This window comes from Salmo salar, chromosome ssa09 (assembly GCF_905237065.1).
Source record: "Salmo salar chromosome ssa09, Ssal_v3.1, whole genome shotgun sequence".
Lineage (NCBI taxonomy): Eukaryota > Metazoa > Chordata > Actinopteri > Salmoniformes > Salmonidae > Salmo > Salmo salar.
The window spans coordinates 48,255,320-48,277,167 of record NC_059450.1 but is presented as its reverse complement, the minus strand read 5'-3'; the positions used below and the strand labels follow the sequence as shown (position 1 = coordinate 48,277,167).

Below are 21,848 nucleotides of genomic sequence, written 5' to 3'. Positions count from 1 at the left end.
ACAACACCATACTGTGGTATCAGCAGGTGAAGCTGCTCTGATATATCTACCATGATGGGGTAAACCTAGAGACTGAAGCTGCTCTGATATATGTACCATGATGGGCTAAACCTTGAGACTGAAGCTGCTCTGATATATGTACCATGACGGGGTAAACCTAGAGACTGAAGCTGCTCTGATATCCCAACTAGTTCCGATAAATCGCCACAAGTAGTAAGTAAGTACATCTCCTTTCTCTAATGTCTTTGGCAATGCTGTTTCAGCTGTTATGCTTGTTTTAGATGATATTTTATATTGCCTAGATCATAAAAATCATTGTGCTGCCATATTTCTAGACCTTTCCAAGGCATTCAACACCATTGACCATTCCCTACTCATTCAAAAACTGTCTGAAATGTGCGTTGGCAATAAGTCTTGCAAATGGTTAAGAGCTTTCTGACAGACAGGACACAATGTGTGCGTTATGATGGTTTCAAGTCTAGTTTCCTCGATATTAGGTGTACCACAGGGGGCAGGATTGGGACCTGTTCTCTTTACTATTCATATAAATAATATTGGTCTTTGTATTAAATCCCTTCATATTAATCTGTATGCAGATGATATGGTTATGTATGCCATAGCACCAATTGTTAAAGCTACAGTGCCTTCAGAAAGTATTTATACTCCTTGACTTCTTCCACATTTTGTTGTGTAAGAACCTGAATTCAAAATGGACTAAATAAATATATTTGTTCACCCATCTACATACATTACCTCTTAATGACAAAGTGAAAACATGTTTTAAAAAATGTTTGCAAATGCATTGAAAATGAAATACAGAAATATAACATTTACATAAGTATTCACACACCTGAATAAATACTTTGTAGAAGCACTTTTGGCTGCAATTACAGCTATGAATCTTTCTGGGTAATTCTCTAAGAACTTTCCACACCTGGATTGTGCAATATTTGCCCATTATTATTTTCAAAAATCTTCAAGCTCTGTCAAATTGGTTGTTAATCAATGTTATAAACTATAAAAAAAAGAGAGTGTCACGCCCTGACCAGAAAAGGGGACATTTTGTTATGGTAGTTGGTCAGGACGTGGCAGGGGTGTGTTTGTTTTGTGTGTTTCATTATTTTTTGGGGGTTATGATCTATGTTAATACATTTCTATGTTTTTTTCTAGTTCTTATATTTCTATGTTTAGTTAATTGGGCTGACCTTCAATTGGAGGCAGCTGTTCCTCGTTGCCTCTAATTGAAGGTCCTATCTAGTAGGGGTGTTTTTTCATGGGTTTTGTGGGAAAAGTCCATGTATAGTCAGTGTACTTTACAGGACTGTTCTTCATCGTTCTTTTGTTTAGTGTTCATTTCTTTAATAAATACCAGAAGATGTTTCACATTCCCGCTGCAGTTTGGTCCCATCCTTACGATGATTGTGACAGAGAGTTGCACACTCCATATATAAACTCCCAGTAATTTATTGGGGATTTACCAACGTTTCAGCATCACTTTGCTTCTTCATGTTAATCAATGCTAGACAACCATTTTCAGGTCTTGCTATAGGTTTTCATGTAGATTTATGATAAAACTGTAACTTGGATTCTCAGGAACATTCTCTGTATTCTTGGTAAGCAAAGCAACTATAGTGTAGATTTGGCCTTGTGTTTTAGGTTATTGTCCTGCTGAAAGGTACGTTTCAGCTCCCAGTGTGTAACGGTTGTCGTCGGGGATAGAGGACCAAAACGCAGCAGGAATGTGGATGCTCATCTTGTTATTTATTTTAACTAAAGAGAACACCATAATATCAAAACGAAAAAATCGCACAAACAACAAAACAGTCTTGTCATGCTCACACAGGCAAAACAAGAAACAATCTCCCACAACACTACACCAAACAATTACCCATATATAGGACTCTCAATCAGAGGCAACGAGAAACACCTGCCTCCAATTGAGAGTCCAGCACCCAAACCTAAACATAGAAAACCTAAACTAGACAGAATGCAGAAATACAACCTAGAACATACTAACCTAGAACATACACCCAAAACCCAGGAACACATAAATCAAACACCCCTCTACAACACACACAAAACCCCCACCATACAAAACAAACATCCCTCTGCCACGTCTTGACCAAAATACTAAACACCTACTCCCTCTGCTGGTCAGGACGTGACACAGTGTCTGGTGAAAAGCAGAGTGAACCAGATTTTCCTCTAAGATTTTGCGAGTACTTAGCGCCATACTATATTTTTATCCTAAAACACTCACCAGTCCTTAATTATTACAAGCATTCCCATAACATGATGCAGCCACCACTATGCTTGAAAATATGTAGAGTTGTACTCAGTAATGTGTTGTATTGGATTTGCCCCAAACATAACACGGTTGTCGCTATCGTGCTCTAATGTGACTAGAATGACGTTGTATGCACCATCCAACTTTTCGGGACATAGACATGTATAATATCGGCAGAAAACTTAAATTGTTGTTAATCTAACTGCAGTGTCCAATTAACAGTAGCTATTACAGTGAAAAAATACCATGCTATTGTTTGAGGAGAGTCCACAACAACAAAACACTTATCACGGCAACTGGTTCGATACATTCTCCTCTGAAGGTAAATAATGTACTTACATTCAGTAATCTTGCTCTGATTGTTCATCCTGAGGGTCCCAGAGATAAAATGTAGCATAGTTTTGTTTGATAAAAAACAGTTTAACCTGTTGAGGCTAGGGGGCAGTATTTGCACGGACGGATAAAAAACGTACCCAATTTAATCTGGTTACTACTCCTGCCCAGTAACTGGAATATGCATTAGTAGAATTGGATAGAAAACACTTTAAAGTCTCTAAAACTGTTTGAATGGTGTCTGTGAGTATAACAGAACTCATATGGCAGGCCAAAACCTGAGAAGAATCTATATGGGAAGTGCCCTGTCAGACCATTTCTTGTCCTTCTATAGCCTCTTTATCAAAAATACAGGATCTCTGCTGTAACGTGACATTTTCTAAGGCTTCCAGAACGTGGAATGATAACTCTGCAGTCCCTGGGCGAAGAACAGTAGGGGTTTTGGAAAGTGGTCGTTCCGAGAACAATGACACTGGTTCGCGCGTGCATGTGACGACTCCAATTTACTTCTTTCAGTGTTTGAACGGATACAACGTCTCCCGGTTGGAATATTATCGCTATTTTACGAGAAAAATCGCATAACAATTGATTTTAAACAGCGTTTGACATGCTTCGAAGTACGATAATGGAATATTTTGAATGTTTTTGTCACGATTTGCGTCCACGCGTCACCCTTCGGATAGTGTCTTGAACGCAAAAACAAAACGCAGCTATTTGGATATAACTATGGATTATTTGGAACCAAAACAACATTGGGTGTTGAAGTAGAAGTCCTGGGAGTGCATTCTGAAGAAGAACAGCAAAGGTAATCCAATTTTTCCTATAGTAAATCTGAGTTTGGTGAGTGCTAAACTTGGTGGGTGTCAAAATAGCTAGCCATGATGGCCGGGCTATCTACTCAGAATATTGCAAAATGTGCTTTCACCGAAAAGCTATTTTAAAATCGGACACCGCGATTGCATAAAGGAGTTCTGTATCTATAATTCTTAAAATAGTTGTTATGTTTTTTGTCAACGTTTATCGTCCGTAATTTAGTAAATTCACCGGAAGTTTTCGGTGGGTATGCTAGTTCAGAACAAAAAATGCTAATGTAAATAGCTGGTTTTTGATATAAATATGAACTTGATTGAACAAAACATGCATGTATTGTTTAACATAATGTCCTAGGAGTGTCATCTGATGAAGATCATCAAAGGTTAGTGTTGCATTTAGCTGGGGTTTTGGTTTTTGTGACATTATATGCTAGCTTGAAAAATGGGTGTGTGATTATTTCTGGCTGGGTACTCTCCTGACATATTGTAATGTTTTGCTTTTGCTGTAAAGCCTTTTTGAAATCGGACAATGTGGTTAGATAAAGGAGAGTCTTGTCTTTAAAATGGTGTAAAATAGTCATATGTTTGAAAAATTGAAGTTTTGGGATTTTTTAGGTATTTGTAATTCTCGCCACGCTCTACCATTGGATATTGGTGAGGCGTTCCGCTAGCGGAACATCTATTAACAACCGCGTGACGCAGCATGACAACATGAACGCGATTGGTCGATAGTCTGCTGGGTGGGCGTTTGGTACACCAATGGGATTCCTATCTCCTTTCTCTTATATCTTTGGCAACGCTGTTTCAGCTGTTATGCTTGTTTTAGATGATGTGTTAAATTGCCTAGATCATAAAAATCATTGTGCTGCCATATTTCTAGACCTTTCCAAGGAATTTAACACCATTGAACATTCCCTACTCATTCAAAAATGATCTGAAATGGGCCTGGACAATAAGTCCTGCAAATGGTTTAACTTGTTGGGGATAGGGGGCAGTATTTGCACGGCCGGATAAAAAACGTACCCGATTTAATCTGGTTACTACTCCTGCCCAGTAACTAGAACATGCATATAATTAGTAGATTTTGATAGAAATCACTCTAAAGTTTCTAAAACTGTTTGAATGGTGTCTGTGAGTATAACAGAACTCATATGGCAGTCAAAACCCTGAGACAAATCCTAACAGGAAATGGAAATCTGATGTGTGGAATCACTTCAAACCTTTCCCATTGAAAAACACAGGGACTTATTAAGCACTTCCTAAGGCTTCCACTAGATGTCAACAGTCTTTACAAAGTGGTTTGAGTCTTCTATGGTAGAAACTGACCCAAAGAGAGGCTTGGGAAGTTGGTCACAGGGGGAGGGCTATTACTACTTTGACGCGGGCACCCATGGGAAACCTTTTGTTCCGAAACGTTTAGTAAGACAATGCAATCGTCCGCCTTGAATATTATTGAAGCTCTGGTTGAAAAAGGCCCTAAAGATTTATGTTATACAACGTTTGACATGTTTGAACGAACGTAAATATATTTTTTTTGCACATTCTTGACGACAAGTCCCGCGCGCTTCAGTACATTATGAGTAGCCTTCGGAATGCGCTAACAAGAAGGAACTATTGGGACATAAATTATTCACTTTTTCGAACAAAACTGCATTTGTTGTGGACCTGGGATTCCTGGAAGTGCCTTCTGATGAAGATAATCAAAGGTAAGGGAATATTTACAATAGTATTTTTGATTTTAGATGGTTCCAAGATGGCGCTAACATGTATCGCCTAGCCTATTTTTCTGAGCATACCACGTCGTTTATTGCAAAGTGTGATTTCCCAGTAAAGTTATTTTTAAATCTGGCAATGCGGTTGCATTCACAAGATGTTAATCTATAATTCTTTGAATGACAATATTACATTTTAACAATCTTTTCGAATAGTAATTTTGTAAATTGTAGCCCTGATTCACCGGAAGCATTTGAGGGGAAATATTTTCTGAAGGTCACGCGCCGATGTAAAATGCTGTTTTTATATATAAATATGAACTTTATCGAACAAAAAATGCATGTATTGTGTAACATGATGTCCGAGGAGTGTCATCTGATGAAGATTGTCAAAGGTTAGTGCTGCATTTAGCTGTGTTTTGGGTATTTGTGATGCATCTAGTTGCTTTGAAAATGGCAGTGTGATTTTTTTGGGCAGGGTACTCTCCTAACATAATCTAATGTTTTGCTTTTGCTGTAAAGCCTTTTTGAAATCGGACAACGTGGTTCGATTCAGGAGAGGTGTATCTATAAAATAGTGTAAAATAGTCATATGTTTGAGTTATTGAAGTTATGGCATTTATGAGGTATTTCTATTTCGCGCAACGCGATTCCACTGGCTGTTGACTAGGGTGGGACGCAAACGACCCACCTTGCCCAGACAGGTTAACCTGTTATGACTAGGGGGCAGTATTTTCACGGCCGGATAAAAAACGTACCCGATTTAACCTGTTATGGCTAGGGGGCAGTATTTTCATGGCCAGATAAAAAACGTACCTGATTTAATCTGATTATTACTCCTGCCCAGAAACTAGAATATGCATATAATTATCACCTTTGGATAGAAAACACTCCAAAGTTTCTAAAACTGTTTGAATGGTGTCTATGAGTATAACAGAACTCATTTGGCAGGCCAAAACCTGAGAAGATTCTGTACAGGAAGTACCCTGTCTGACCATTTCTTGGCCTTCTTGATTATCTCTATCCAAAACAGGGGATCTCTGCTGTTACGTGACACTTCCTACGGCTCCCATGGGCTCTCAGAAGGCGGCAAAAAGCTGAACCGTGGCTTTGCAGGCCCTGACTGAAAAACATTAGCGCGTTTGGATAGTGGCCGGTCACAGTACTATGAGACTCAGGCTCGTGCACGAGTCGACTCCACGTCTATCTTTGAACGAAAACCACCACTCCCGTTAGGAATATTGTCGCTTTTTTACGAGAAAAATGGCATAAAAATTTATTTTGAACAGCGGTTGACATGCTTCGAAGTACGGTAATGGAATATTTAGATTTTTTTTGTCACGAAATGCGTCGTGCGCATGACCCTTATTTACACTTCGGATAGTGTCTTGAACGCACGAACAAAACGCCGCTATTTGGATATAACTATGGATTATTTTGAACCAAACCAATATTTGTTATTGAAGTAGCAGTCCTGGGAGTGCATTCTGACGAAGAACACCAAAGGTAATCAAACTTTTCTAATAGTAAATCGGAGTTTGTTCAGGGCTAAACTTGGTGGGTGTCAAAATAGCTAGCCGTGATGGCTGGGCTATCTACTCAGAATATTGCAAAATGTGCTTTCACCGAAAAGCTATTTTAAAATCGGACACCTCGATTGCACAAAGGAGTTCTGTATCTATAATTCTTAAAATAATTCTTATGTTTTTTGTGAACGTTTATCGTGAGTAATTTAGTAAATTCACCGGAAGTGTTCGGTGGGAATGCTAGTTCTGAACGTCACATGCTAATGTAAAAAGCTTTTTTTTATATAAATATGAACTTGATTGAACAAAACATGCATGTATTGTATAACATAATGTCCTAGGCGTGTCATCTGATGAAGATCATCAAAGGTTAGTGCTGCATTTAGCTGTGGTTTTGTTTTTTGTGACATTATATGCTAGCTTGAAAAATGGGTGTCTGATTATTTCTGGCTGGGTACTCTGCTGACGTAATCTAATGTTTTGCTTTCGCTGTAAAGCCTTTTTGAAATCGGACAGTGTGGTTAGATAAAGGAGAGTCGTCTTTAAAATGCTGTGAAATAGTCATATGTTTGAAAAATGGAAGTTTTTGTATTTTTGAGGAATTTGTAATTCGTGCCACGCCTATCATTGGATATTGGAGCAGGTGTTCCGCTAGCGGAACGTCTAGATGTAAGATTAATCTGATTATTACTCCTGCCCAAAAACTAGAATATGCATATAATTATTAGCTTTGGATAGAAAACACTCCAAAGTTTCTAAAACTGTTTGAATGGTGTCTGTGAGTATAACAGAACTCATTTGGCAGGCCAAAACCTGAGAAGATTCTGTACAGGAAGTACCCTGTCTGACCATTTCTTGGCCTTCTTGATTATCTCTATCCAATACAGGGGATCTCTGCTGTTACGTGACACTTCCTACGGCTCCCATGGGCTCTCAGAAGGCGGCAAAAAGCTGAATCGTGGCTTTGCAGGCCCTGGCTGAAAAACATTAGCGCGTTTGGATAGTGGCCGGTCAGAGTACTATGAGACTCAGGCTCGTGCACGAGGGGATCCCATGCTTTTATTTTCTCTCTCTTTGAACGTAAACACGCTTTCCCGGTCGGAATATTATCGCTTTTTTACGAGAAAAATGGCATAAAAATTGATTTTAAACAGCGGTTGACATGCTTCGAAGTACAGTAATGGAATATTTAGAATTTTTTTGTCACGAAACGCGTCGGGCGCGTAACCCTTCGTCACCCTTGGATAGTGTCTTGAACGCACAAACAAAACGTCGCTCTTTGGATATTACTATGGATTATTTTGAACCAAACCAACATTTGTTATTGAAGTAGCAGTCCTGGGAGTGCATTCTGACGAAGAACACCAAAGGTAATCAAACTTTTATAATAGTAAATCGGAGTTTGGTCAGGGCTAAACTTGGTGGGTGTCAAAATAGCTTGCCGTGATGGCTGGGCTATCTACTCAGAATATTGCAAAATGTGCTTTCACCGAAAAGCTATCATTAAAATCGGACACCTCGATTGCACAAAGGAGTTCTGTATCTATAATTCTTAAAATAATTGTTATGTATTTTGTCAACGTTTATCATGAGTAATTTAGTAAATTCACCGGAAGTGTTCGGTGGGAATGCTAGTTCTGAACGTCACATGCTAATGTAAAAAGCTGGTTTTTGGATATAAATATGAACTTGATTGAACAAAACATGCATGTATTGTATAACATAATGTCCTAAGATTGTCATCTGATGAAGATCATCAAAGGTTAGTGCTGCATTTAGCTGTGATTTGGGTTTATGTGACATTCTATGCTAGCTTGAAAAATGGGTGTCTGATTATTTCTGGCTGGGTACTCTGCTGACATAATCTAATGTTTTGCTTTCGCTGTAAAGCCTTTTTGAAATCGGACAGTGTGGTTAGATAAAGGAGAGTCTTGTCTTTAAAATGGTGTAAAATAGTCATATGTTTGAAAAATGGAAGTTTGGTTTTTTTTGAGGAATTTGTCATTCGCGCCACGCCTATCATTGGATATTGGAGCAGGTGTTCCGCTAGCGGAACAGAAGACAGCTAAATGCAGCACTAACCTTTGATGATCTTCATCAGATGACACACCTAGGACATTATGTTATACACTACATGCATGTTTTGTTCAATCAAGTTCATATTTATATCAAAAAACAGCTTTTTACATTAGCATGTGACGTTCAGATCAAGCAAACTTCCGGGGAATTTGCTAACAATTTACTAAATTAGTCACGATAAACGTTCACAAAAAGCATAACAATTATTTTAAGAATTATAGATACAGAACTCCTCTATGCACTCGATATGTCCGATTTTAAAATAGCTTTTTGGTGAAAGCACATTTTGCAATATTCTAAGTACATAGCCCAGCCATCACGGGCTAGCTATTTAGACACCCGGCAAGTTTAGCCTTCACCAATATCAGATTTACTATTATAAAAGTTTGATTACCTTTTGTTGTCTTCGTCAGAATGCACTCCCAGGACTGCTACTTCAATAACAAATGTTGGTTTGGTCCAAAATAATCCATCGTTATATCCGAATAGCGACGTTTTGTTCGTGCGTCCCAGACACTATCCGAAATGGTAAATCAGGGTCGCGCGCATGGCGCAATTCGTGACCAAAAAAATCTAAATATTCCATTACCGTACTTCGAAGCATGTCAACCGCTGTTTAAAATCAATTTTTATGCAATTTATCTCGTAAAAAAGCGATAATATTCTGACCGGGAATCTCCTTTTCGGCAAACAGAGGAAAAATCACAAAGACGGGGGCGGCCAGGGCACGCGCCTAAGCCCACAGTCCCTTGATCGGCCACTTGAGAAAGGCGATAATGTGTTTCAGCCTGGGGCTGGGATGACGACATTCAGGTTTTTCCTGGGCTCTGAGCGCCCGTGGAAGACGTAGGAAGTTACGTTTTTTATCCAGCCGTGAAAATACTGCCCCCTAGCCATAACAGGTTAACAGTTTTAGAAACTTAAAAGTGTTTTCTATTCAAGGTTACCAATTATGTGCATATCCTGGCTTCTGGGCTTGAGTAACAGGCAGACTACTTTGGGCACGTCAGTCAGGCAGAAATTCAGGAAACTAGACCCTAGCCCAGAGAGGTTTTAAGTTATTGCACAGAACAAAACGTATAAGATCTCAAAAGCCTGTTTTAACTTCAGACCTTATTTCCCAAAACCCCATTATTTTCCCCCTTAATTTCTCCCATAGCAATAATCAACGAACCAGAGGTAGAAAATGCTGACTAATTTCCGTGTTTTAGGACTACAAGCTGGCGAGCTCTATAGGATAGAATATAATATGTAAAGAGCTGATGGTCTCATCATGGACTGTAGGGGGACCTCTAACTTTAATAATGTGAATGTCTCTACAGTCTGAACCACTAATTAGCGTGATGTATTCAGATCATCAGTCCCTCCCACTTCACTGACATGTTGAATATGGTGGAACCTGCCGTGGTCTACTGATTGTAATCTATTCATCTATGTGACACGCCTCTTGTTTTATATACATTGATACCAGACTCTTTCCAGCACTCTCACATATAACGTGATCAAACATGTTCACATTTCTCTTCACTGTTACTGTCTCACTGCTCTGTGCTGCAGGTACAGTTTCATAATGTTTCATTTATTTAACCAGGAAAGTTAAGGACAAAATTCTTATTTAAAATGAAAGAATCTCTAGTTGTAAATATTGATGTTTCCAAGCATATGTTCACTTCCCCTGAGTCTTGACGTATTCAGGTCTAACTGTACCTAACTCTATTGATTTTATTCTCACTGTATCCTTAAAGGTCTTGTTGAGGGGAGTGAAGTCACTCAAATACCCACAATACTCTGGGGACCGAAAGAAAGTGATGCTCCGATGAACTGCAGTCACACTAAGGGATCTGGCTACTACCAGATGTACTGGTACAGACAGCTTCCAGGAGAGGGAATGAAGCAGGTTGCCTTCACTATTCCCAATTCCAAACCTGAGTATTCAGGGGATTTCAGTAAAGACAAATTCTCAGCCAAGAAGACTGTAGCTGAGAGTGGATGATTCACAGTGAAGAAGTTGGAGACAGGAGACAGCGGCATGTACTTTTGTGCTGTGAGTCAACACAGTGATACAGACAACAAGTATAGCTGTACAAAAACCCCAGTATTTCAACAGGATGTAATATAATATGTAAAGAGATGGTCTCATCACATACTGTAGGGGGACCTCTAACTCTAGTTCTACTAATGTCTCTAGTTATTTCCCTTCTAGCCTGCCCCCCCCCTCTCTTTACACTCTCTCCTCTCTCTCCTTCCCCTGCCCACCCCCTCTCTCTCCCCCCGCCCCTCTCTCTCTCTCTCTGTCTCTCCCTCTCTCTCTCTCTCTCTCTCTCTCTCTCTCTCTCTCTCTCTCTCTCTCTCTCCCCATCTGTCCATCTGTCCAGTAGAGAGTCAGTCATCATGACCAGAGCTTTCATCACGTTCACACTCTCACTGTTCAGGATAACAGCTAATAATAACATGTCTGTAGAATGTATGTAAATCCTGAAAACACTAGCAACTAACAGATGCGTCTAAATAATGATTCTTTCTGTTTTAAATATTATTTTATTGTTTTCTTCACAGAACGTTCTCTCTGCAGTAATGTCCACCAGGTTCCCTCAGCAATATTGGGAAGTCCCAATGTTACAGTGATACTGGTATGCAGCCATACTACTAGTTAATACAATACTATATTATAGTACCAGCAGTCAATAGATGATACTAGTCTGAAAATGATTGGAATTGTGTATTATAAAAGTCAGAGAGTTGAAGGTTCATTGAAAGAGCATTTTGAAATCCTTGGAAATGGATCAAAAGAAGCATCTCTTCAGCTTCTGTTCTGACCTGAAGTCAGTGCAGTGTATTACTGTTCTGTCCTGAAGTCAGTGCAGTGTATTACTGTTCTGACCTGAAGTCAGTGCAGTGTATTACTGTTCTGACCTGAAGTCAGTGCAGTGTATTACTGTTCTGTCCTGAAGTCAGTGCAGTGTATTACTGTCCTGACCTGAAGTCAGTGCAGTGTATTACTGTTCTGACCTGAAGTCAGTGCAGTGTATTACTGTTCTGTCCTGAAGTCAGTGCAGTGTATTACTGTTCTGACCTGAAGTCAGTGCAGTGTATTACTGTTCTGTCCTGAAGTCAGTGCATTGTGTTACTGTTCTGTCCTGAAGTCAGTGCAGTGTATTACTGTTCTGTCCTGAAGTCAGTGCAGTGTATTACTGTTCTGACCTGAAGTCAGTGCAGTGTATTACTGTTCTGTCCTGAAGTCAGTGCAGTGTATTACTGTTCTGTCCTGAAGTCAGTGCAGTGTATTACTGTTCTGACCTGAAGTCAGTGCAGTGTATTACTGTTCTGACCTGAAGTCAGTGCAGTGTATTACTGTTCTGACCTGAAGTCAGTGCAGTGTATTACTGTTCTCACCAGAAGTCAGTGCAGTGTATTACTTTTCTGACCTGAAGTCAAAGTTCTGTATTTCTGTTCTGACCTGAAGTCAGTGCAGTGTATTACTGGTCTGTCCTGAAGTCAGTGCAGTGTACTACTGTTCTGACCTGAAGTCAGTGCAGTGTATTACTGTTCTGACCTGAAGTCAGTGCAGTGTATTACTGTTCTGACCTGAAGTCAGTGCAGTTTATTACTGTTCTTACCTGAAGTCAGTGCAGTGTATTACTGTTCTGACCTGAAGTCAACACAGTGATGTAGATACCCTTCTCTCTTCTACAAACCCCCTTCTGATCGTTTACTCCATAACTGCAGTGTACATCAACACCCAGCACACCTGCTATCCACCGCTGTAGATGTCTGAGCACATGGAGGAAGTTGATATCAAACCTCTATACCAAATAATCTGGTTGTTGTTGTTGTCTTGATGAAACAGTTCAGGTATTTCTTGAATTTACAGCCTATTTCTAGTGTGATGACTGCAGAATCTATAACACAGATAGAATCTAAAGACTAAAAAAGAGAAATACTTTCAATGATGTAGATACCGGTATGTTCCACAATACACCTTTAAGTTGAACAGGAGACCTGTAGGTGAACAAGGGATCTCCTTGAATATCAACACAAGTTCTGACGTCAAAGTGATGTAATTTCCTTCCCCTCCGGCAGCTCAGTTCAGCTCCCCTTGTCTATTGACTTATTCTCCTCTCCCCCCTATGGGCTCTGGTCTAAAGTAGTGCACTAGAAAGGCAATAGGGTGCCATTTGGGATGCTGACATACATTTGACACTCCCACTAGATGACATGACATCTCTGTCTATCTGAAAACCCTTTCTCCTGTCCATGTGACTCTTCTCTCCAGAACCATCAACATGATCAAGCTTCTCATACATGTAGCAACTCTACCACTTTGGGTGACAGGTACTAAATCCCTCATGAAAGATAGATTTACTACTGAAATATATTGCTGTCCATATGCTGAGTAATACTGTATATTTCATTTTGTCTGTTTTCATCCACAGGGCTGTCACAAACAGACAAAGTTCACCAGACTCCTACTGCAATACTAAAAAGACCTGAAGATAAAGTTAATCTCACCTGCAGCCACACTGTTTCAAGTTACTACATGATACTGTGGTACCAACAGTCAGCCCAAAACACTGCTCTGAAACTCATTGGGTATGTGAGATACACCAGTCCAATGGTGGAAGATTCCTTTAAAGGGCGTTTTAATGTCAGTGGAGATGGTGCAGCTAATAAAATGGCATATCTACATTTTCCCAAACTGACAGAAGCTGAAGACAGTTCAGTGTATTTCTGTGCTGCTAGTGAAGCACAGTGTTTCACTATACCCTCTCTCCTCTACAAAAACCCTCTCTGATCCTCTCATATAATACTGACTACAGCTCTATACACCTGCACCTGTCTTCAACCACTTCAACAACACTTTGCTATGAACCATTTGATATCAAACAGATGGCAATGATACTGTTTTAAGTGGCTAGTTTAGATGGTTTAGGTGCACTTCCTCAGTTCTCCATCAGTGTTTCTCAACACACATTTAGAAGATGCTGTATAGTGGAACTCTATGGTCCCTGGTCAAAAGTTGTGCCCTATATAGGGAATAGGGTTTCATTTGGGATTCAGACGCTTTCTAAATGTGTGTGGGCATGGACCAGGGCCGATGGTATAGGAGGGCCCTAGAGGGTCTGGGCCAGGGAATGCGGTATGGGAGAGCCCTTGGGGACCTGGTCCTGGTGACCCTCTGTCTCCGTATGTGTCGACCATGTATCTGATTCTGTTTGGACAAAAAGAGTATTGAGTGTCATACTTTTTCTGTCCAGACATCAGATACAAGGGATACATACTGTATTGAGTGACTGAGCATGGGTGAATGAGTGTGTGTGTATATGTCTATGTGTGTATGTGAAGAGTGTCAGTATCAGTGTGTGTGGCTGAGTGGTAGAGACCTGAGGATGGCTGATTGGTTGAGACATGAGGATGGCTGAGGAGTAGAGACCAGAGGACGGCTGAGTGGTAGAGACATGAGGATGGCTGAGTGGTAGAGACATGAGGATGGCTGGATGGTAGAGACCTAAGGATCGCTGATTGGACTTGATTGAACAAAACATGCATGTATTGTATAACATAATGTCCTAGGGTTGTCATCTGATGAAGATCATCAAAGGTTAGTGCTGCATTTAGCTGTGGTTTGGGTTTATGTGACATTATATGCTAGCTTGAAAAATGGGTGTCTGATTATTTCTGGCTGGGTACTCTGCTGACATAATCTAATGTTTTGCTTTCGTTGTAAAGCCTTTTTGAAATCGGACAGTCTGGTTAGATTAACGAGAGTCTTGTCTTTAAAATGGTGTAAAATAGTCATATGTTTGAAAAATTGAAGTTTTTGCATTTTTGAGGTTTTTGAATAACGCGCCACGGGATTACACTGGCTGTTACGTAGGTGGGACGATTTGGTGCCACCTACCCTAGAGAGGTTAAAATGGTGTAAAATAGTCATATGTTTGAAAAATTGAAGTTTTTGCATTTTTGAGGAATTTGAATAACGCGCCACGGGATTACACTGGCTGTTGAGTAGGTGGGACGCAAGCGTCCCACCTAGCCCATAGAGGTTAAATAAGCATGCCCCACTGAAAAAATTTAGAACTAGGAATAGATATAGTCCTTGGTTCACTCCAGACCCGTCTGCCCTTGACCAGCACAAAAACATCCTGTGGAGTTCTGCATTAGCATCAAATATCCCCCGTGATATGCAACTTTCAGGGAAGTTAGGAACCAATATACACAGGCAATTAGAAAAGCTAAGGCTATCTTTTTCAAACAGAAATTGGCATCCTGTAGTACTAACTCAAAAAAGTTCTGGGACACTGTAAAGTCCATGGAGAATAAGAGCACCTCCTCCCAGCTGCCCACTGCTCTGAGGCTAGGAAAAACTGTTACCACTGATAAATTACTATAATTGAGAATTTCAATAAGCATTTCTCTATGGCTGGCCATGCGTTCCACCTGGCTACCCCTACCCCGGTCAACTGCCCGGCACCCTCCACAGCAAACTGCCAAAGCCCCCACCATTTCTCCTTCACCCAAATCTAGATAGCTGATGTTCGGAAAGAGCTGCAAAATCTGGACCCATACAAATCAGCTGGGCTAGACAATCTGGACCCTCTCTTTCTAAAATTATCTGCTGAAATTGTTGCAACCCCAAAGATTGGAAAGCTGCCGCGGTCATCCCCCTCTTCAAAGGGTGTGACACTCTAGACCCAAACTGCTACAGACCTATATCTATCCTAACCTGTCTTTCCAAGGTCTTCGAAAGCCAAGTTAACAATCAGATTACCGACCATTTCGAATCCCACCATACCTTCTTCGCTATGCAATCTGGTTTCAGAGCTGGTCATGGGTGCACCTCAGCCACGCTCTTGGTCCTAAATGACATCATAACCGCCATCGATAAGAGACATTACTGTGCACCCGTATTCATCGACCTGGCCAAGGCTTTCGACTCTGTCAATCACCACATTCTTATTGGCAGACTCGACAGCCTTGGTTTCTCAAATGATTGCCTCGCCTGGTTTACCAACTACTTCTCTGATAGAGTTCAGTGTGTCAAATTGGAGGGCCTGTTGTCCGGACCTCTGGCAGTCTCTATGGGTGTGCCACAGGGTTCAATTCTCGGGCCGACTCTCTTCTCTGTATACATCAATGATGTTGCTCTTGCTGCTGGTGATTCTCTGATCCACCTCTGCGCAGATGACAACATTCTGAATACTTCTGGCCCCTCTTTGGACACTGTGTTAACTAACCTCCAGACGAGCTTCAATGCCATACAACTCTCCTTCCGTGGCCTCCAACTGCTCTTAAACGCAGGTAAAACTAAATGCATGCTCTTCAATCGATCACTGCCCGCACCTGCTCGCCCGTCCAGCGTCACTACTCTGGACGGCTCTGACTTAGAATACGTGGACAACTACAAATACCTGGGTGTCTGGTTAGACTGTAAACTCTCCTTCCAGACTCACATTAAGCATCTCCAATCCAAAATGAAATCTAGAATCAGCTTCCTATATCACAACAAAGCATCCTTCACTCATGCTGCCAAACACACCCTCGTAAAACTGACCATCCTACCAATCCTCGACTTCGGTGATGTCATCTATAAAATAGCCTCCAACACTCTACTCAACAAACTGGATGCAGTCTATCACAGCGCCATCCGTTTTGTCACCAAAGCCCCATACACTACCCACCATTGCGACCTGTATGCTCTTGTTGGCTGGCCCTCGCTTCATACTCATCGCCAAACCCACTGGCTCCATGTCATCTACAAAACCCTGCTAGGTAAAGTTCCCCCTTATCTCAGCTCGCTGGTCACCATAGCAGCACCCACCTGTAGCACGCGCTCCAGCAGGTATTTTTCACTGGTCGCCCCCAAAGCCAATTCCTCCTTTGGCCACCTTTCCTTCCAGTTCTCTGCTACCATTGACTGGAACGAACTGCAAAAATCTCTGAAGCTGGAGACTCATATCTCCCTCACTAGCTTTAAGCACCAGCTGTCAGAGCAGCTCACAGATCACTGCACCTGTACATAGCCCATCTGTAAACAGCCCATCTATCTACCTACTTCATCCCCATACTGTATTTATTTATTTATCTTGCTCCTTTGCACCCCAGTATCTCTACTTGCACATTCATCTTCTGCACATCTACCATTCCAGTGTTTAATTGCTATATTGTAATTACTTCGCCACCATGGCCAATTTATTGCCTTGACTTACCTCATTTGCACTCACTGTATATAGACTTTTTGTTTTCTTTTGTTCTACTGTATTATTGACTGTATGTTTTGTTTATTCCTTGTGTAACTCTGTGTTGTTGTATGTGTCGAATTGTTACACTTTATCTTGGCCAAGTCGCAGTTGCAAATGAGAACTTGTTCTCAACTAGCCTACCTGGTTAAATAAAGGTGAAATTAAAAAATAAAAGACACAGCATTTAAAACCTGTTTGGGATAGGGGGCAGTATTTTCACGTTCGGAAGAAAAGCGTGCCCAGAGTAAACTGCCTGCTACACTGGCCCAGAGTCAAATATTTGCATATTATTAGTAGATTTGGATAGAAAACACTCCGGAGTTTCTAAAACTGTTTGAATGGTGTCTGTGAGTATAACAGAACTCATACGGCAGGCAAAAACCTGAGAAAAATCCAACCAGGAAGTGGGAAATCTGAGGCTTGTAGTTTTTCAAGTGATTGCCTATCCAAACTACAGTGTCTGTGGGGTCATTTTGCACTTCCTAAGGCTTCCACTAGATGTCAACAGTCTTTAGAACCTTGTTTCATGCTTCTACTGTTACTGGGGAGAGAATAAGAGCTGTCTCAACCAGTGGACAGCCAGGGGCGCCGTTCCTTCTTTTTCCTCAGTAATGAATACGCTATTGTCCGGTTGGAATATTATCGAATATTTATGTTAAAAAGACCCTAAGGATTGATTGTAAACATCGTTTGACATGTTTCTACGAACGGTAATGGAACATTTTGACTTTTCATCTCTTGTATTTTGCTCGCGCATTTTGTCTTTGGATAGTGATCTGAATGCGCGAACAAAAGGAGGTATTTGAAAATAAATATGGAGTTTATCAAACAAAACAAACATTTCTTGTGGAAGTGGGAGTCCTAGGAGTGCATTCCGACGAAGATCAGCAAAGGTAAGTGAAGATTTATAATACTATTTCTGAGTTTTGTTGACTCCAGAACTTGGCGGGTAACTGTATAGCTTCCTTTGATGACTGAGCTCTGTACTCAGAATATTGAACAATGTGCTTTCGCCGTAAAGCTATTTTGAAATCTGACACAGCGGTTGCATTAAGGAGAAGTGTATCTATAATTCTTTCAATAACTGTTGTAAATTTTATCAATGTTTATGATGAGTATCTTTGTAAATTGCATGTGCTCATTCATCTGAAGTTTTGGAGGCAATACATTTTCTGAACCTCACGCGCCAAAGTAAAATGTTTTTTTGGATATAAAAATGAAATTTATCGAACAAAACATACATGTATTGTGTAACATTGAGTCCTGGGAGTGTCATCTGATGAAGCTCATCAAAGGTTAGTGATTCATTTTAGCTGTATTTCTGGTTTTTGTGATGCCACTCCTTGCTTGGAAAATGGCCTTGTGGTTTTTCTTGTCAAGGTGATGTCCTAACATAATCTAATGTTATGCTTTCGCCGAAAAGCCTTTTTGAAATCGGACAATGTGGTTGGTTTAACGAGAAGTTTATCTTTAAAATGGTGTAAAATAGTTGATTGTTTGAGAAATTTGAACTATGAGATTTTTGTTGTTTTGTATTTCGCGCCCTGCTATTCCATTGGCTGTTGGCTAGGGGTCCTGCTAGCGGAATGTCTGTCCATATTAAAGTTAGCAGGCTGGGGCTAGTAGAAGCGCCTGCTCCAACGTCCGGCAAAAGCCGGTTGGGGGCACAGCGGATGGAGTTACGTCGGCAGACCAGTCGTGGTGGAACGGCGGGGCTTCGTGTCGACAAAGGGTCCAGGCCAGTTGGCGAAAGAGGTATTGTGGTTGTAGTAATTTCGTTTGCTAGCCGGGAGATGCGCCTGGCTCGAGGCTAACTGGCAGTAGCTTCAGGACAGGGGTGTTAGCCACTATAGCTACTCGGTAGCAGCTAGCAGGCTGCAATGATCCGATGCATAGGTCCAGAGCTTGCAGCAAGGATCCGGTGGACTAGTGGAGTTCTAGCCGTGTTGGGGAAGAGACCGGGAGGCATTAGCTGTGTAGCTGAGTGATCACTGAGCGGGCCGGGAGGTTCGCCACTCTTTATCACTTTATCACAGTACTACATCATACCGGACGAATGTCTGACTGCTTGAATGCCAATAACTCAGTTACACATTAAAACATGAAATGACCCATGGCATTGATAAGACCTCACTCAGAGATCCACAAAAATAATATAACATTCAAAATGGGTGAATATTTCCTTGAACCATCAATCAACTACCTCCAGATATCAGTGCATCAGATCTCCCTCTCTGCTCTACTAAACCCTGCTTCCTGTCCGACATAGACTCCTCCTGCAGGGTTCATCTCAGGTCTCTGATGTTTTAGATGTTCTCAAAAGGAGGCAGCATCCCTCTATAGGATCACTGAGATGAGTTGATGAGAAGCCACCTCTAATTCATGTGGAGTGGTTTGTCTGTCTCATTCTTTCTGTCTCCTTAACAGTGAGTCAACATGATCAGAATTCTTATCGCCATCACCATGGGTTACACAGCCTGGGCTGCAGGTATTCAGGTCATTGATTTCATCAACTACTAAAATCCTCATTGGATTTGTTTTTGTTTCATGTAAATATGTTTCTTTATCTGTTTTTTTCACCTTTCTCTCTCTCTCTCTCTCTCTCTCTCTCTCTGTCTGTCTCTCCAGGTTCTTCTCTCAGTAGCCAGGTTCAGCAGAGACCTGCAGCCCTGTACAAGAACCAGGGAGAGTCTGCTAAGATAGTGTGTTCACATAGTATATCAGGGTATAATGTCATCCTCTGGTACAAGCAATCCAACTACAGAGAATTGGTGCTATTAGGATACATGATAGCGACAGCTGGATATCCTGAGGCTGGATTTGATATAGAAGGAGATGCTAATGCAGGTGGTACCAGCACCTTAACCATCAATCAACTAACTCCAAATAGCAGTGCTGTGTATTACTGTGCTGCTAGTTTACACAGTGCATCAGATCTCCCTCTCTGCTCTACAAAAACCTCCTCCCTGGTGTACTGTAGACTAATCACACCTGTATTAACATCACACTGTATCTGACTCTGATTCAATGCCAAAACACACACCAGCTGGTCTAACAGAAAGGAGAGGTTCCCTCTGATATACAGGAGACCATGATACAGTATGGTATGATATCATGTCTTTCCTGTAGGTGGAGTTACAGCTCAACAAATCCATGTGGACTCACCAGACACAGTACCACAGTAAACTATGGTGTGTAGTAAGGAGTCTGAGAGTTGAAAATCCATCTCCTTTTGAATGTTCATCTTGAACTAAGTTGAACTAAGAATCTTTCAACGTTGGATATTTTTCACCTCTGAACGTGAATCTCTTGATAATTATTGAACACAGATTAAATACCGTCTAAAATAATCTATAATTCCATATATTTTCTGAATGACTACAGTAGTTTTAACAAACAGGTCCCTCTCTCCTCTTCTGTAACAGGTGAACTCCTCTGCTCCAGCGTTCTTGTCACGGCTGTTTAAATGATCGGACCAAAATGCAGCGTCGGACTCGTTCCACATATTTATTAAACGTGACACTGAATGCAATACACTTAAATACTTGAAAACACAAAAACAACAAACCGTGACGCAGAGAGGAAAATACACTACTCGAAAGATAATCACCGACAAAACACAAGTGGGACAAACAGCAACTTAAATATGACCTCCAATTAGAGAAACGAACCGGCTGCCTCTAATTGGAGGTCATGCCAAACAAAAACCAACCTAGAAATACAAAACTAGAAACTAAACATAGAAATACAAAAGTGGACAAACACCCCCTGTCACGCCCTGACCTACTCTATCATAGAAAATAACAACTTACTATGGTCAGGACGTGACAGTTCTTCAGTCTCCATCTTCAGTATTTCAGAGTTCTGGAGAAACTGCTGTCCTGTCTTGTTCACACACTCTCCCCAGCTACAACACCATCCTGTGGTATCAGCAGGTGGAACACACTCTCCCCGTTATCGAGGTAAGCTGGTCTCCTCTCAAACCTTGGCCATCTCGTTATTGAGGTAAGCTGGTCTGCTCTCAAACCTTGGTCCTCTCGTTATCGAGGTAAGCTGGTCTCCTCTCAAACCTTGGCCCTCTCGTTATCGAGGTAAGCTGGTCTCCTCTCAAACCTTGGCCCTCTCGTTATCGAGGTAAGCTGGTCTGAAGTGGGAAAACCCAGGTGGGGGTTTTATTCGGAACATAGAAAAGGGCTGTCTCATGACACCAAGTCCTGTCTGTGCCCCTGGGGGCGTGCCAATGACTTAGTGAAACTTTAAACAGAAATACATTCTCTCACATTAACATCATTACATAGTATCTCACAAATAGCTTCATCCTTATTCATTCATTTTATACAACCATTAGATGTAAGTCTCATACCTGAGACTCTTCTATAAACATGGTTATGGTAATGTGGCGGTATTGTCTCTCATGAGTTTCACAAAATTGTACCAAATGGATCACTTCGTAGCTGGATTCTTCACCGATCTTTTATACCTTCTCCAGAACATAAATGTCGTTCGGTTCTCCAGTTCTGTGAGGTGGAAGAAATTCCTTTGTCTCTCTATGAAAACACCACTCTCTCTATATACTGTGGCCATGAGGAGAGGATCTCCTCATAGGAATTTACAACCTCTTCTGACCACAGCAGCCTGGGTGTAGGAGACAGAGGGAGATGGTGCAGAGGTAGGGGGATGGTGCTCGCAGTGTCCAAAGAGGGCAACGTCATGACACTGCTGTCCTGTCCTGTTCACACACTCTCCCCAGCTACAACACCATACTGTGGTATCAGCAGGTGGAACACACTCTCCCCAGCTACAACACCATACTGTGGTATCAGCAGGTGGAACACTCTCTCCCCTCCTACCTAACTAAT

At 41.2% G+C, this 21,848-nt stretch overlaps 1 gene segment (V, D, J or C); it reads right to left on the bottom strand.

The window, feature by feature from the left end:
* The window catches only part of LOC123744629 (T-cell receptor beta-2 chain C region-like), a 581,570-nt gene that overhangs the window by 221,024 nt on the left and 338,698 nt on the right, over window positions 1–21,848 (bottom strand).